This window comes from Sturnira hondurensis, unplaced genomic scaffold, assembly GCF_014824575.4.
Source record: "Sturnira hondurensis isolate 20B ecotype Veracruz unplaced genomic scaffold, ASM1482457v3 Scaffold0021555, whole genome shotgun sequence".
In the NCBI taxonomy this organism is placed as follows: Eukaryota; Metazoa; Chordata; class Mammalia; order Chiroptera; family Phyllostomidae; genus Sturnira; species Sturnira hondurensis.
In genome coordinates this window covers 3298478-3315015 of record NW_028094186.1, presented here as the reverse complement: position 1 = coordinate 3315015, position 16538 = coordinate 3298478, and the positions used below count along the sequence as shown (strand labels likewise).

The window sequence follows — 16538 nt, the reverse complement described above, 5'->3', positions numbered from 1 at the left end:
TTCACCAGTAACTTTATTGATTTGGATATTTTGAGTATGTTGGCTATCTCCCACTACTGGCTTCTAGTGGGTAGAGGCCAGGGGTGATGCTACATCTTTCGATGCCTAGGACAGCCCCACCGCAAAGAATTATTTGGCCAAAATGTCAGTAGTACCAAGAAATTTTGCAAACCACTTTTGACACTTTTGATCACAGGACCTTCTCCATTCACTGCACAAATCTTTTTTTTTTTTTGCGCTTCAGTTGCATTTTTACCTTTCTTGAAATAATAAAGCATAATACATGTATTGCATTATTTTCTTTCATTTTGATTATTAAAATGGCTGCACAAAAATTCACTAACTTTGACAAGTTTTTTTTTAATGCACACTGATATGACAGCTGTCACAATGCAATCTAACAAAATTGTTTCAAATGAAGTTAAAGACAACTAAGCACTACTAGAGCCATCATACGGGGGGAAAAATCCCTTGATGGACTTTTTGGCTAAACTAATAAAAGAAAATGGGAAAACTATTTTTAAGCAGCTTCCTCCTAACTATTTCTAATTACCTTAAAACCTCAGGCTCTTGCCCTGACTGGTGTGGCTCAGTTGGACATCATTCCACAAAGCGAAAGGTAGCTGGTTCGATTTCTGGTCAGAGCACACGCCCGGGTTTCAGGTTTGGTCCCCCATCGGGGCATGTGCGAGAGGCAGCCAATCATGTCTCTCTCTCTCTCTCACATCAATGTTTCTTTCCCTCTTCATCCCTCCCTTCTTCCTCTCTCTCTAAAAATAAATAAAAATCTTTAAAAAAACCCGCAGCACCTCTTCAGTATTTCTATTTAATTACTAAGTATAACACTTCCAATAAGGAGTTAATATAAAGAACTCATACAACTCAACAACATAAACAAGCAATCCCACTTTAAAAATGGGCAGAGCCCTGGGCAGCGTGGCTCAGTTGGCTGGAGTGTCAGCCTGCAACCAACAGGCTGCAGGTTCGACTTCTGGTCAGGGCGCATGCTCAGGTTGCCGGTCCAGTCCCCGGGCCGGCCACATGTGATCCCATTTGGTCAAAATCAGGAGGCAACCAATCAATGCTTCTGTCTCACATCGATGTTTCTCTCTCTCCTTTCTCTCTCTATAAAAAGCAATTTATAAAATGTCCTTGGGTGAGGGTTGAAAAAAAAGGGTAGAGGACCTGAACAGACACTTCTCCCAGGAAGACATAAAAACGGCTAACAGGTGTACAAAAAGATGCACAACCACACTAGCTATTAGGGAAATGCAAACCCAAACTACAATGAGATGCCACCTCCCACCTGTTAGAATGGCTACCATCGACAAGGCAGGTATATAACAAGTATTAGAGAGGTTGTGAAGAAAAGGGAACCCTCATGCACTGCTGGTGGGAATGTAAACTGGTACAGCACTATGCAAATAGTCTGGTGGTTCCTCAAAACATTCAGAATAGGCCTGGCTGGTGTGATTCAGTGGATTGAGTGCCAGCCTGCGAACCAAAGGGTCACCGGTTCAATTACCAGTCAGGGCACATGCCTGGGTTGTGGGCCAGGTGCCCAGTAGGGGGAACGTGTGAGGCAACCACACATTGATGTTTCTCTCCCTCTATTTCTCCCCCCACTTCCCCTCTCTCTAAAAATAAATAAAATCTTTAAAAAAAATTTTTTTATTTAAGAGTAGAATTACCACATGACCCAACAACCCCTTTTTGGGTTTCCAACAGAAAAATTTCAAAACATTTATTCATAAAGATACATGGACCCCTATGTTCACTGCAGCATCACTCACAGTGGCCAAGACATGAAAACAACAGACGTGTCCTTTGATGGATGGCTGGATAAAGATGTGGTACATATACACAACACTCAGCCATAAAAAAAGATAGTGTTGCCATTTACGACAACATGGATGGATCTTGGGAATATCGTGCTAAGTAAAATAAGTCAGACAGAAAAAAGTCAAGAACTGTATGATTTCATTCATATGAGGGAAATAAAACTGAAAGCAACAAAGAAACAAAAAGACACAGTTTTAGACTTTTACCAGGGACCACTGTCAAGTTCCCAATGAAAGCCTCAAACCCATGTGACCTAGACATACATTAACTCCACAAACATCCAACATCCCTGCAGGGGAACTGGAATCCAACTCTGCCCTTAAAATACATCCAGCATCCAGTACTTGCTGGCTACCCACCACTAGCACTGGTCTGAGCTCCCCACCCTAGTTTTGGCCACATCGCCCCTTCCTGGACCACTTATTGACCGCTGCAAAAGCTTCCTGTTCTCCCAGCTTCCACTATTGCCTGCCTTTCCCCTCCGTCCACAGTCCATGCTCCCAAAGCAACGAGAATAAGACTTTAAACTCTAAGTGGAAACACGTCACTCCTCTGTTCTCCATTCTCCAGTGGCTCCCACCTCGCTTCAGAATGCACCGCAAAGGTCTGGCGCTGGCCCTAAGGCACTGTGGGGTTTGGGTCCCTTACTTCTCTGCTCTCATCTCCCACTGCCCTTCCCTCCGACCCCACTCCAGCACACCGGCCTCCTGTGGGCTCTCAGCCGTGACAAGTCGCACCCACACCCCAGGGCTTTTTCACTTGCTGTTCTCTCTACCTAGGATGCTGTTCTCCCAGATACCTCCCTGGCTGGATTCCTCACTTCTTTCAGACCTTGGCTTAAAATTATCACCTCATCCGAGGCCTTTCTCTGATCACCGTACATGAAGGTGCACTCTCTCAGCTCCCCACCATGATCCCCTTACCCTGCTTTTGTGTTTCTGAGCACGTTTACCTACCAGACATTATTTATCTCTGTGCCTATCTGTCTGTTTGTTTATATCTAGTTATTCATTTATTTGTAGCTATTTCTTCCCATTAGAATAGGATCCTTGAGAGCAAAGACTTTTTCCATTTTTGTTTAATGCTGTCTACCTATTTCCAAGAACTGTGCTAGGCATGTAGTACAGTGGTCAGTTTTACCATCAGAACATAAGCTCCAGGATACAGCATAATAGTCTATGCATAATAGGAATGTGGAGTAAGTTTGATGAAAATGACTATTCCTCCTCTCCCGCAATTCACCGAGAATGTTCAAAACACTGGTGCTCCGGCGGAAAGAGACTAAAGTCTCATCAGGAAGATCAATGAGCAAAAGATCACTGGCTGTCACGCCACCTAACCCGAAATTAATGTAATAACCCAGTTCCCCGAGGTAGGAAAAACGCTCCGGGGAAAGGACTAGAACAAGACTCCCAAACCAATTAACAGGGCAAGAGCTGGCCTAGGAGTTTCCCACTCCCCCACGAGAGGCTGTGGCACGCTGACCATGCCACCTCACAGCAGGGGCGACCACGGGAGTGCAGGTGTCCCTCACTAAGCTTCCTCTCCTATGTCCGATCACTCCCGTGCCGAGCCCTATTCCCAGACTCTTTCTCTGTTGCCATATGGCTCCACCTTCCCAGAAGCTTTCTCCATCGACCAGCTACCACTGGCTACCAAGACCACTGTGTCCACTATCCAGTGGCTCCCATCTTGTTTAGAATAAAATGCAACGCTTGCCCTGGAGCTAAGACCCTTTGCACACTCACTGCTTCTTTTATTTCATGAGTACTCTCCATGGCCATGGTCAATATCAACCAATAAAATACTGGCACACAGAACCCTAGGGAAAGGAGCTAGTTATCAATTGAAGTTTTTTTTTTACTTTGCTTTGCTTTTTTTTAAGGTAAAGTCAGTCACTGTCTCAACCAAAAATTAATTTTCTCTGCCCTAGCTGGTGTAGCTCAGTGAATTGAGCATGGGCTGTGAACCAAAGGGTCGCCAGTTCCATCCCCAGTCAGGGCACATGCGTGGGTTGTGGGCCAGGTCCCCAGTAGGGGGCACTCAAGAGGCAACTACACATTGATGTTTCTCTTCCTCTCTTTCTACCTCCCTTCCCCTCTCTCTAAAAATAAATAAAATCTTTTTTAAAAAATTAACTTTCTCGAGAGATGTTAAAAGTACAATGAAAAGAATCCAGGTTTGAAACCTAGTCCTACCATTTACTGCCTATGTGAATTCGGAGAAGTTATTTAACCTCTCTACGCTCATTCCCTCGTGGTGATAACAGCACTTACCTCACGGTAAGATAACGTATGTCATAAAGGGCTGGGCCTGGCACATAGTAAGTACTCAGTAAACAGTGGCTAGGCCTACTGGAGGTTGGAAAAGTCATGCAAGAATTTTCCTTTGTCAGACTGGCTGGCTGATTAAACGAGAACCCATGTGAAGTACTTAGCATAGTATATGGTTCATAATGTCATAAACTAATAGTGACTTTCTTCCCTCTCTTATAATGGTGGGGAAATTGCAGGCTTCATAAACTACCCAATTCTATCAGTGTGGCCAGGTTTCACTGCAATACATACTTACCATTTAGGTACTTTAAGCTTTCAGTCAATGCTTCTGGCTGCTCCCCCCGATTGGTTCTTGTCCTGGAAAGTCACCCACTATCTTTCAATGGCAGTTGCCTCTTGACCTGTACAGAATAAAAAAGGAAGCAAGAGAAAGGTAAAATGCAAATCGCTCCGAGGCTGAGCAAGCTGAACCAAAGGCCCGTCCCAAAGGCTGTTGCAGACAGTGTGGTGGCAGGAAAGGGACAAGGCAGAACCCGAGTCCGGCTGCTACATGCTCTGGAGGAAGCTGGCTGTATCTTCCCAGGGGAGAGGGGCATTTGGCTGCAAGAGACTTCCCCTTTTTCTCAGGTAACACAGCCCCAGCATAGACCACACTGCCTTTCCTTAAATTAACAAACCCACACATTCCTCAGAGGCCTAAAAATTCATATGGCACATTACAGCTGGGAAGCATCTTAGAAATCAACTCATTAAATGCCCTGGTCTTAAGAAAGGAACTAAAGGTTGGAAAGGGTGAGTCACACAATTGCTTAAAACTAAAGCCAGGATTCTACTAAAAATAAGATGTTCTAGAAGGTGGGTAAGAACAAACATCAGTTGGTTATCTACCACAGCCCACGTAATATGTTATGTTTTATAAGCCAATAACACAATAATGCTGCTCCCTTATAGATCATCTAAATTTCAAGAAGTCAAGTGACTTGTCCAAGGTCTTACAGCTCACTAGAAAGTGGCAGTCAGGACTTCAACTCAAGTCTGTCTGGCCTAAAAGCCACTTCACCATGCTGTCTCTCATTGGGTTGCCTTCTGGACTGGGTCCTCAAAAGGACCCTGAACAACCCAGTACTGATTAAAACTAAAAATAGAGCTTCTCTGTCTGCAAACGTACCCTTCGGTTTTATAATGAGCCTTCTCTCTACAAGAGAGCTGAAAAGCCTACTAACCCATGTAATCTCACCCATAAAATATGTTACTGAAGGTAGAAGATCTGGGTCAAACTCCTGTCTACAACGGAACAGAACTGAGAGCCCAGAAATAAAACGGCAGGTACATGGGGGCGAATAATTTTTGACAAAGGAGTCAAAAACAGACAATGGGGAAAAGAAAGCCTCTTCAACTAACAGTGCTGGAGAATTGGAAACCCACGTGCAAAAGAATGAAACTAGATTATAGTTTGTCCTCCTGTAAAAAATTCTTCCAAAATGGATCAAAGACCTAAATATAAGATCTGAAACAATAGAGTATATAGAAGGAAACACAGACACCACACTCACAGACCTGGGTCAGACAGAACTTTTTAGGAATTTGACCTCAAAGACAAGGGGAAGTAAAGGCAAAAATACACAAATGGGACTGTATCCAACTAAAAAGCTTCTGCAGAGCAGAAGAAACAACAACAAAACGAAAAGGCAACCAACCGAATGCGAGATGAGATTTGCAAACCACAGCTCCAACAACCGGTTCACATCCGAAACACATAAAGAACTTTCACAAGCCCTGACTGGTGTGGTTCAGTGGGGTTGACAGACATCTCACAAACTGAACAGTCGCTGGTTTGATTCCCGGTCAGGGCACATGTCTGGGTCCAGCGAGGGCCAGGTCCCCGGTTGGGGGCGTGAGAGAGGCAACAGATCCATGTTTCTCTGGCAGGTCAATGTTTCTGTCCACCTCTTTCTCCCTCCCTTCCCCTCTCTCTAAAAACAGATGATAGACAGACAGAATTTCTTTAAAAAGAACTTATACAACAACAACAAACAATCCATCCAACTAAAAAATGGGCAAAGGACCTGAATAGACAGACACCTTTCCCAAGAAGACATACAAATGGCCGTCAGATATATGAAAAGATGTTCAACTTCACTAGCTATTAGGGAAATGCAAATCAAAGCTACAATGAGATACCACCTCACACCTGTTAGAAGGGCTACCATCAACAAGACAGGTAAGAACAAGTGTTAGGCTGTGGAGAAAAGGGAACCCCCATTCACTGCTGGTGGGAATGTAAACTGGTACAGCCACTATGAAAAAAAGTATAGAGAAAAAGTATGGAGGTTCCTCAAAAAAAAAACCTCCAAACAGACAGAATTACCATATGACCCAGCAATCTCTCTTCTGGGTATCTACCCAAAAAACTCAAAAACATTTGCAGATTTATACACCCCTATGTTCACTGCAGCATTATTCACGGTGGCTAAGACATGGAGACAACCCCAGTGTCCTTCAATAGAGGACTGGACAAAAAAGATATGGTGCATTTATATATACTACGGAATACTGTTCCGCCATAAGATGAAATACTGCCATTTGCAGCAACAATAGATGGACCTTGAGAATATTATGCTGAGTGAAATGTCAGAACAAACCATATGAGTTCCCGCATATGTGGGATATAAAACTGAAACTCGCAGACAACAGTATGGTGATTACCAGAAGGAAGGGGGAAGCGGGGGAGCAGTAAAAAGTAAAGGAGGTCAAGGACATAGTGACGGAAGATGATTTGACTTTGGGCTGTGGGCACAAATGCAGCACACAGATCACGTACCAGAGAAATGTACACTTGAAATCTGCATGACCCTGTTAACCAATGCCACCCCGATAAATCTGTTTTCTATATCCTCACCTGAGGACTTGCTCCTTGATTTTAGAGAGAAATATCGATGTCAAAGAGCATCATCAATCGGCTGCCTCTCAAACATGCCCCGATCAGGGATCTAACCCACGACCTAGGTGTGCACCCTGACCAGGGATCAAACCCACAACCTTTTGGTATACGGGACGCCTCTCTAACTAACCGAGCCACCCTGCAAGGGCCATCCCAGGAAATTAAATAAAATAAAAATATATATGGTTAGCATTTTTTAAAAATTCTGTTTAGAATTTTTAAAATTCTACTTAGCAAAGTCCTTTTAAAGGGCTTCGAGGACTCCTAGTTTTGAGGAAGAATGGAAAGACAGCTAAGCTAGTGATAAAACTAAAGCTTTTGTAAATGTTCTTCCACTCAAACTATCCTCCGTCCCATGCCAACACAACTGCCCCATCCCTCCCTCCCGCAGCCTGCAGACGGCCTCTGCCTCCTACCAAGGCTGCCGGGCGCTGCGGTCTGATTTCCGCACTCCCACCGCCGATACGGTGACATGCACACAACAGCATCTATCCCTACCTCTATCCCCAGGGAGAGCTGGAAGGCTAGAATTAAGATAGGGAAATAAAATCATAGTTTTCTAATGGCCTTTTTAAACAGATGAGGGCCTGAAGCCTCAAGCCAGTAAGACCTGAAGGAAAAAGAATTATTGATAAGCAATGCCAACAGCTAGGGAAAAAAGTAGAAAAAAGGCCCTGTACCAGGGGCAGCACCCGAGGGATGTCCTGGGTGAGTGGGGGAGAAGCTTTAGCTCTCTCTCCTCCTACCCACTTTTTTGTTTTAATTATTTTATTGTTGTTCAATTACAGTTGTCTGTATTTTCTCCTCACCCGTCCTCCCCACCCACTCCAACCCACCTCCCTCCCTAGCTTCCTCCCCCCTCCCCACTGGTTTTGTCCATGCCACACATTTTAAAAATATATTTTACTAATTATGTTATTACAGTTGTCCATTTCCACCCCTCTTTATTCCCCTCCACCCTACACACCCCCTCCCACCTGCACCCCCCCCTTCAGTTCATGTCCATGGGTCATACATATAAGTCTTTGGCTTCTACATTTCCTACACTATTCTAAATCTCCCCCTGTCTATTTTCTACCTACTATTTATGCTACTTATTCTCTGTACCTTTTCCCCCTCTCTCCCCCTCCCACTCCCCCGCTGATAACCCTCCATGTGATCTCCGTTTCTGCCACACACACTTTTAAAAGGACTTTGCTAAGTAGAGTAAGTGTGCCTGCTATTCAAACCACAGGTCTTCTGTCCCACCCTCACCCATCATCTGACTCTTTCCTCTTCTCCGCCGACCACACACACACACACACACACTCTCTCTCTCTCTCTGCTCTGCAGACTAGAGCTTGCCCCGCATACAAATTCTGACCTCTCAGGTGGACACGTAAGTCTGACCTACCTCCACGAAAGACTCTGCAGCCCTAACAGTGAAAGTGCACTCCTACTGACAGCTACTGCCCCCACCACCTACTGCCAAATTTGCTAGCATATTCCTAGGGCCTAGGCGGCTATTCTCTTCAAAGAGGAGAGAACTCACACACAGCCAAAAACCAAGCAAACAGGAACTCCGGATGGTCCTGATTTGTTTTCAACTGTCTACATTCTCTCCTATTTCTCTGGGGTGGGAGCAAGCAGCAAATGGTTTCTTTCCTTTGCTTCTGAATGTCTGTTACTTCTTGCATCCTCAGCGAACTAGCCTTCTGTCCCCAGAGACAAGAGGATGACTGTAAACACTCTTGTGCTGCCCCTTCAGAGAGATTTACACCCTGACAGATCCACCCACATCACTTCCCTCGGGCATCTTTTCTGTGCTTCATGTTACTGTCAGTGGTGATGGTGGTGTGCACGTGTCTGTCTGTGTAGAAACAAAGATGAAAGGCCCTTTACAGACTATGGTGAGTCCAGCTGCCTCATTTTCCAGCGGAGACAGTGAGTCCCAGAGAAGAAAAGAGACTGACTTGTCCAAAGTTGCAAAGCAAGTTGAAGTGAATATGGCTGAGGCCACCTGAGATCATTAACAAGCCACATTGAAGAAACCCAACAGCCCAGTCCTGGCCAGGTGGCTGGCTCAGTTGGTTGGAGCGTTGTCCCATACATCAAAAGGTTGCAGGTTGACCCCTGGTCAGAGCACATACCTAGGTTGCAGATTTGATCCCCAAGAAGGGCACATACGTGAGGTGACCAATCGATGTTTCTCTCTCACATTGACATTTCTCTTACCCCCCATTCCTCTCTCTAAAATCAATAAGCACATCTTCCAGTGAGGATTAAATAAAAAGAAATTCAGCTAATATTTTTTTAGAAAATAGAGCCCAGGCTGGTGGCTCAGTAGGTTGGGCATCATCCCACCATTCATCCCACACACTGAGTGGTCGCCAGTTCAATTCCTGGTCAAGACCCATGCCTGTGGGTTTGATCCCCAGTCAGAGTGCACACAAGGGGCAGATGGTCAATGTCTCTCTCTCATGTCAATGTTTCTCTCTCCTTCTCTCTCCCCTCCCCTCTCTCTAAAACCAAAAATAAAAAAAAAGAAATACATCAGTCCATCCTCATTTGACTGCTAAAGATTAAAGTTCTCTTAAATATGTATTAATTTTGTTCCCAAAACACTCTGATAAGACAAAAAGGCTAGTAGGTAATTCTGCTTCAATATAATAATCTTCCCGCAGATAACTGTAAACTCTGGATAAAAAATGTTAAACTATCTGAAGTGAGCACAGGCTGGCAGATTTGGGACAGGTGAAAATTAGAAGAAGGAACTAGCAGGAGATGAGTTTCCCATTTTTAGAGCTTTGATCTGAGGGTTGTCCAGCCATAGTCACAATTTAAAAAAAAACCAAACCCCAGGCTTTCTGTCCGTGGGAACCGAAGACAGAGCAGCCACAGCCAGTAAGAGAGAGAGTCCCAGGTTCTGTGTGTAAACTCTGCTGTGATCTCTAACTGGCCCCTGAACCACATGGCACAGGGCAGAATCCAAGGATCTTAGCAAAGGACAAAAGAGCCAGACTGAAATCTGAACTGCCACCTACCACAGGTAAGAGAGTTTGCCGTTTTAACCAAATTAACTGCCTATGAAAATGAAAACACCAACAGAAGCTAGAGTCTCCACAATATAACAATCACCTTCACTTATGGTCAGGATAGAACTCAAATTACACAATGAACTGGAAAGTAACCCTTTCTGCAAGGGGGAGACAATCAATCAATCAGCAGAGGACCACTCTGAGACGACCCAGATGCTGGAATTATCAGACAAGGATATTAAAACAGCTATCATACTAAGCAGAGAAATGGAACATTGTTTAAAGTGGCAACTTAATTTTTTTCCTTTTGATTAAATTTATTGGGGTGACATTAGTTAATAAGATTGTGTAGGTTTCGAGTGTACACTTCCAAAGTGGCAATTTTAGAACAGAAAAGCAGTATCTCAATTTTTTTAATTCACTGAATGAGCTTAATAACAGAATGGAGTTGATAGAAAGAAGAATCAGTGAATCTTGAGGACAGATCGATAGAAATTATCGAAACCGAAATAACTCTGGAGTCATCTGCTGTCTCCAGAACCACCCGCCCCCTCTGACCCTTCAGCTGAGTGAACACAAGGACCACTTCACTTTCTGTCGTCGGAAAAACTGACCTCAGGGAGAACGCGAATGACTCGGGATAACAGAGAAATCACCACCTGCAATTCTGTTGGCCTGGCCGCCCCTTATCTACTAATTAACCTCGGGAGGTCACCCAGATATAAGCAGTAAGAAAGGTAAGGATGGAAAATGAGGGGTAGGATGAAAATTTAAATCTGAAATAACCACAATATCCAAAGTCCTAGAAATCAAATCTCGTGCCCTAGTGTGTAGACTGAGAAACAGGAAGCAGTTGTTTTTTTCCCCTAGAATTGCTGAGGTAGCATCCTTAAGACTATTCAGAAAAAAAGCCAGAAGGATTTTCAATTTTTTTCTGCCCTATGCTCTCTCTCACCAAAAAGCCAACCTGGTAAACAGGCAGGATGGGGTGGGACTGATCAATCGGTGCAGTGGGTCTGGGGCTGACGAGTGCCAGCAGGTTGGTGACCCAGTGTCACCTAGGTTGGTAAAAGCGTCCACTCCGAATGCCATCCCTGACCAGCTTCCCACAGCCAAGTCACCTCATGTTGGAGTTCGGGACAGTCTAGGAGAAAGTGGAGGAAGAAGCACGAGCTGCAGAAGACATGTCGATCTCTATAAGCCTTTTCTCTCCCCTCCCACATCCCAGCCACCTGCCCACAGGGGAAGAGAATCCAGAGCGAGCGCTCTTCTCTGACTGCGGTGGGAAACGGAAGAAGAGGCGCCCCCAAGTGTAATAAAAAACCGTGAACCGGTAGTTCTGCCACTAACATACTGTCAGAAAAAGTCTTTTTTCTTTATACTCTCTGGGTCTCGGTGTCACCAGGTGAACAAAAAGTCAGATGAAACGACATCTAAGATCCTTTCCAATAACAACATGTGTGACACCTTAAGCTTCTGGTCAAGAGAACAGAGTATGTAACCACAGCCACATCAAAGTTACAACTGAACTGTCTACTAAACAACCAACGATGAGAACAGCCTCAAGTCTGGCTGAACAGAAGTCCCGTAACTAAGGACACACAGAAGACGCCCCATCCAGACCTGCAAGAGGGGCAGAGACAGAGAGCGGGTTGGTCCCACACCCGCGTGTGGGGGTTGAAAATCGGGAGGGATATCTGGGCTGCAGCTCCGGAGGTCTTCCCTGAAGAGCGAGGGGTCCCAGCCCCAGACTGGACTCCCCAGCCAAGGGTTCCAGTGCCAGGAAGAGAAGTCTCCTTAACTTCCGGCTGTGAAAACCAGCAGATGTGGCTGAGTGCAAAGGAGGGCTTCTGGAGTCCCAGGAGTTCCTCTTATAGGGCCTGTACTCAGACTTACTCAGACTCACTCCCTCTGGGCTTTCAGAACCGGTGCAGCAGCTCCAAAGGCATCAGGAACTGAACTGTCTGGCTTTGGGACAAGGGCTAGAGGGGCAGCTTTCTCCCAGACAGAAGAGCTGGCAGAAGCCACCTGTTCCTTTGCTGAGTCCTCCCACCACAGAGCCAGCATGCAGGGATCAGAGCTGAGTCTCCATCAACCTGGCTAACAACACTGTTTGCCCTGTCCTGGTGGTTCCCTAAGACACCACCCCATCCAAACAATATTTACCCAAAGAGATCCACACCAAGACACATCATAATTAAAATGGCAAAGGTTAAAAACAAAGAGAGAATCTTAAAAAGCAGCAAGAGAAAAGCAGTTAGTTATCTAGAATGGAGCTCCCATAAGACTGTCAGCTGATTCCTCAACAGAAACTTTGCAGGCCAGAAGGCACTGGCACTCAAAGTGATGCAAAACAAGGACCTGCAACCGAGAACACGCTACTCGGCCAAGCTGTCGTTCAGAATAAAAGGACACAGAAGAGGTTCCCAGACAAGACGAAGCTAAAGGAGTCCATCACCACATCACCAGTAATCATATGAGATGTTAAAGGGCCGTCTTTATGAAGAAGGTTAAAAAAAATAAAAAATATGAACAATAAAGTGGTAATAAATACATATTATCAACAATTACTTTAAATGTGAATGGATGAAATGCTCTAATCAAAAGACAAAGGTGGCTGAATGGACGAGGAAAGAGGACCTTTAACATGTGCTATCCATGAGACTCCCTTCAGACTGAAAGACATACACAGGCTGAAAGTGAAGGAATGGAAAAAGATATTTCACGAAAATGCAAACAAACAAAAAAGCTGGGGTAGCACTACTTACACCAAACAAAACAGTCTTTAAAACAAAGTCTGTAACAAGAGACCAAGGAAGTACCCAGCAATTCCACTTCTGGTACTTATCCAAAGAAACCCACACACTAAATCACACACACACACATCCATATATTCAGTGCAGCACTATTTACAATAGCCTAGATACCGAAGCAACTTAAGTGATAATGAAGTAGTGCATATATACAGTGAAACATGACTCAGTCATTAAAAAGAATGAGAGCTTGCCGTCTGCAACAACATGATGGCCCTAGCAGGTACTGTACTGAGTAAGTCGGGCAGAGAAAGACGAATACCATGATTACACTTATATGTGGAATCTGAAAAAAACAAAATAAACAAAAAAGCAGAATATAAAAGAACATTTTGATGGTTGCCAGAGGGGAAGGAGTTTGGGGGCATGAGTGGAAAATGTGAAGGGATTAAGAAGTACAAGTTGGCCCTGACCAGTGTGGTTCAGTTGGCTGGGTGTCATCCCACATGTGAAAAGTCACCGGTTCAATTCCCAGTCAGGGCACATGCAAGAGGTAACTGACTGATGTTTCTCTCCCTCTCTTTCTTCCTCCATTCCCCTCTCTCTAAAAAATAAATAATTTTTAAAAAGACGTACAAATTAGTAGTTACAAAATAGTCACAGGAATGTAAAGTACAACATGGAATATAGTCGATGATATTGTAATAACTATGTATGAGGTCGGATGGGTGCTAGTTTTATCGGGGGGATTACACCATAAGTTATATAAATGTAATTGTACATCAACTGTACTTGAAAAATAAAAAATTATTTTAAAAAACAACATGCATGACATCTTTATCTGTGTTATCTCCATCTGCCTTTAAAGAAACTGTAACAGGTCTCAAAAGGCAGGCGAGGAAACAGTACTTTTGATTACCCTTAGAATATCTCACAGGTATACAACTATTCAAATTTCTTAAAGAACAAATTAACTTAAAAGTATCAGTAATTTCAAATTTATGTTCAAAGCAATCCCAATACCTATCTATGATGGAGGACTGCTAAAAATAACATTTTTCTGCTCTTAATTCTGCCAGAATAACTTTGTTTTAAGCTTTATTTTGTTTGAGTAACTGTGAACTATCTTTTTGTTAGTGTTCTTTAGAGAAATAGGAAGAGAGAGAGACAGAGAGAAACATCAATTTATTGTTCCACTTGTCTACACATTCATTGGTTGACTCTTGCATGTGCCCTAACCAGGCATAGAACTTGCAGCCTTGGTGTATCAGGACAACACTCCAACCAACTTGAGCTCCCTGTCCAGGGCCCCAGGATAAGTTTTTTTATCCATGTAACTTTTAGGATGAAAAAGCAGATACTCTTATCCTCCCCATGCTCCTCCCCCACCATAGGACAGATGAACAAACAGACTGAGAGACTTGTGAACCTTTCAGGAAACTAGAAATGGAGACAGGACTGGGAACCAGTAATCCCATCCCTAAGCTCCTCAGGAGTTTTTCACCTCACTAAAGAAACCTTACTTTCCTAAAGAAACCTTACCTGACAAAGAACCAAGAGTATAAGCATAAGTAAGACTGAAATTGGAAAGAAAGGATTTAAGAACTTTCAAGCACTTTGGAAGCACTATTAATAAACAATTGATGAGACCAGCTAGCAAGTGAAGTATCTATTTAAAAGCGGGCCCCCAAGGACCGCCACCTGGCTCTGCTGTTTCTCCTTTCTAACACATGGTCTACAACTAGAGGCTAGGCTTTTCTGCAGTCGGGCCCTGTTTGTGGGGTTTAGCACAAGAACCAGGAAGAAAAGTGTGGGTAACTCACCTGCTCTAGGAAAGCTGGCTGAATCAGGAAAACATGCCGGCCCCCTTACCCCCTGGAAGTCTCTGACTAGGATAGCATGGTGCCACAGGGGTCGAAGCAGGCAATGGCAAATATAATTAAACAGCTAGTCACAGCAATTACCCTCAGGAGAGAAAGGAACCAAAAGTGCTTTTATTACCTGATGTAGTCTCCACAGTAACCCTATCAGGTAAAGAATACTGTGTCCACTTTATAAATGAGGAAGAAATAAAGGCTCGAGGTCATATAGCTGGCTGATAAGTGGCAGCTGATAAGTCGATTTTCACCTGGGTATTTGCGCCCCTAATTTTCCTTTCTCCTCGCCATTATACCACCTCTCTAAGGAATTATCTCTCAAATCTTACCCTCAAAAAAGCCAGTCCTGACCCACCGCTCCAACATCACAAATCTAACATAAGATGACGGGTAGTTTACTTGTTAACTCATTCATTCATTCATTCATTCACTCACTCACTCATTCAAATATCAACCTCTGAGTTTAAACACTGGAGATAAAACAGTGAGTAGATGCCCTGGCTGGTGTGGCTCAGTGGACTGAGTGCTGGCCTGTGAACCAAAGTCCACCATTTTGATTCCCAGTCAGGATGCATGCCTGTGCTGCACGCCAGGTCCCCAACAGGGGGAGTACTAGAGGCAACCACACATTGATATTTCTTTCTTTCTCTCTCCCTTCCCCTAAAATAAATAAATAAAACTTTAAAAAATAAATAAAACAGCCCTGGCTGGTGTAGCTCAGTGGATTGAGTGCGGGCCTGCGAACCACACGATCGCAGTTCGATTCCTAGTCAGGGCACATGCCTGGGTTGTAGGCCAGTCCCCAGCAGGGGACTCACGAGAGGCAACCATACATTGATATTTCTCTCCTTCCCGTCCCCTCTAAAGATAAGTAAATAAAATATTAAAATAAAATAAAATAAAATAAATAAAACAGTAAGTAAAAAGACCTGCCTTCATGGTATTTGCTGTATAGTGCAACAGAAAAATAATGATGAAAGATCATACTATTAAATTTGAATTGTACGAAATACAACAAAAAGAAACTGACCTCCCACCAGTGGTGAGAGGTTCCAAAGAGAAGAGGAAGCATGGTGAGCTTGCGGAACTCCAGGAGGTCTGTGTGACCACAGCAGGGAGGTCGACCAGACGCATGAGGAGACATATGGAAAGAGCCATACCATGCAAGCCCTTGGAGGCCAAATCACAGATTTGGGCCTTTATCCAAAGAACTATAGGAAGTCAGTCAGATATTAAATAAGGCTAAAATGTGTACTTTCAAAAAGATCGCTTTGGCTTCAGTATGGACAGTATATGGAAAGAGATAAAATGATGACGAGATCAGTTCTGTGGTCCAGGAAAGATGATGGAAATAACAGCTAACAATGCTGGGTGCGTGCGTACAGGGCACGTACTACGTACCAGGCACCAAGCACCATTCGAGGCATTTTACATGAATTAATCTTTTTTTCCCAATCCTATTCTGAGGATAAATTTCTATTGACTTTAGAGAGAGAGAAACACTGATGTGAGAGAGAAACTGCCTCATGTCCACACTCTGGCTGGGGATCAAACCTATAGCCCAGGCATGTGCCCTGACCAGAGACCGAACCCCAACCTTTTGGTCTATGTGATGATGCTCCAAACAACTGAGCCACCCCTACAGGGCCGTGAATTAATTTTTATGATAACTCTGCAACAGATATTTTCCCCATGTTAAAAATAAAAAAAGTAATTTAATGGAACTATTGATTCATGCCCCCACCTTTACATTCTCACTTTCTTCATAACCATGACCTTGTAAACACCTTTAACCCCTTTACCCTCCCTAACCCTTCTTCATATTCAACTAG

General features: G+C 43.9%; 1 protein-coding gene across 3 annotated transcripts in view; it reads right to left on the bottom strand.

The window, feature by feature from the left end:
• Positions 1–16538, bottom strand: part of LUZP1 (leucine zipper protein 1) — an 84900-nt gene that overhangs the window by 22897 nt on the left and 45465 nt on the right. For all 3 annotated transcript variants that reach the window (XM_037032708.1, XM_037032707.1, XM_037032710.1), the window contains exon 2: positions 4414–4519. The gene's annotated coding sequence lies outside the window, so the exon portion shown is untranslated. The remainder of the gene's footprint in view (positions 1–4413; positions 4520–16538) is intronic.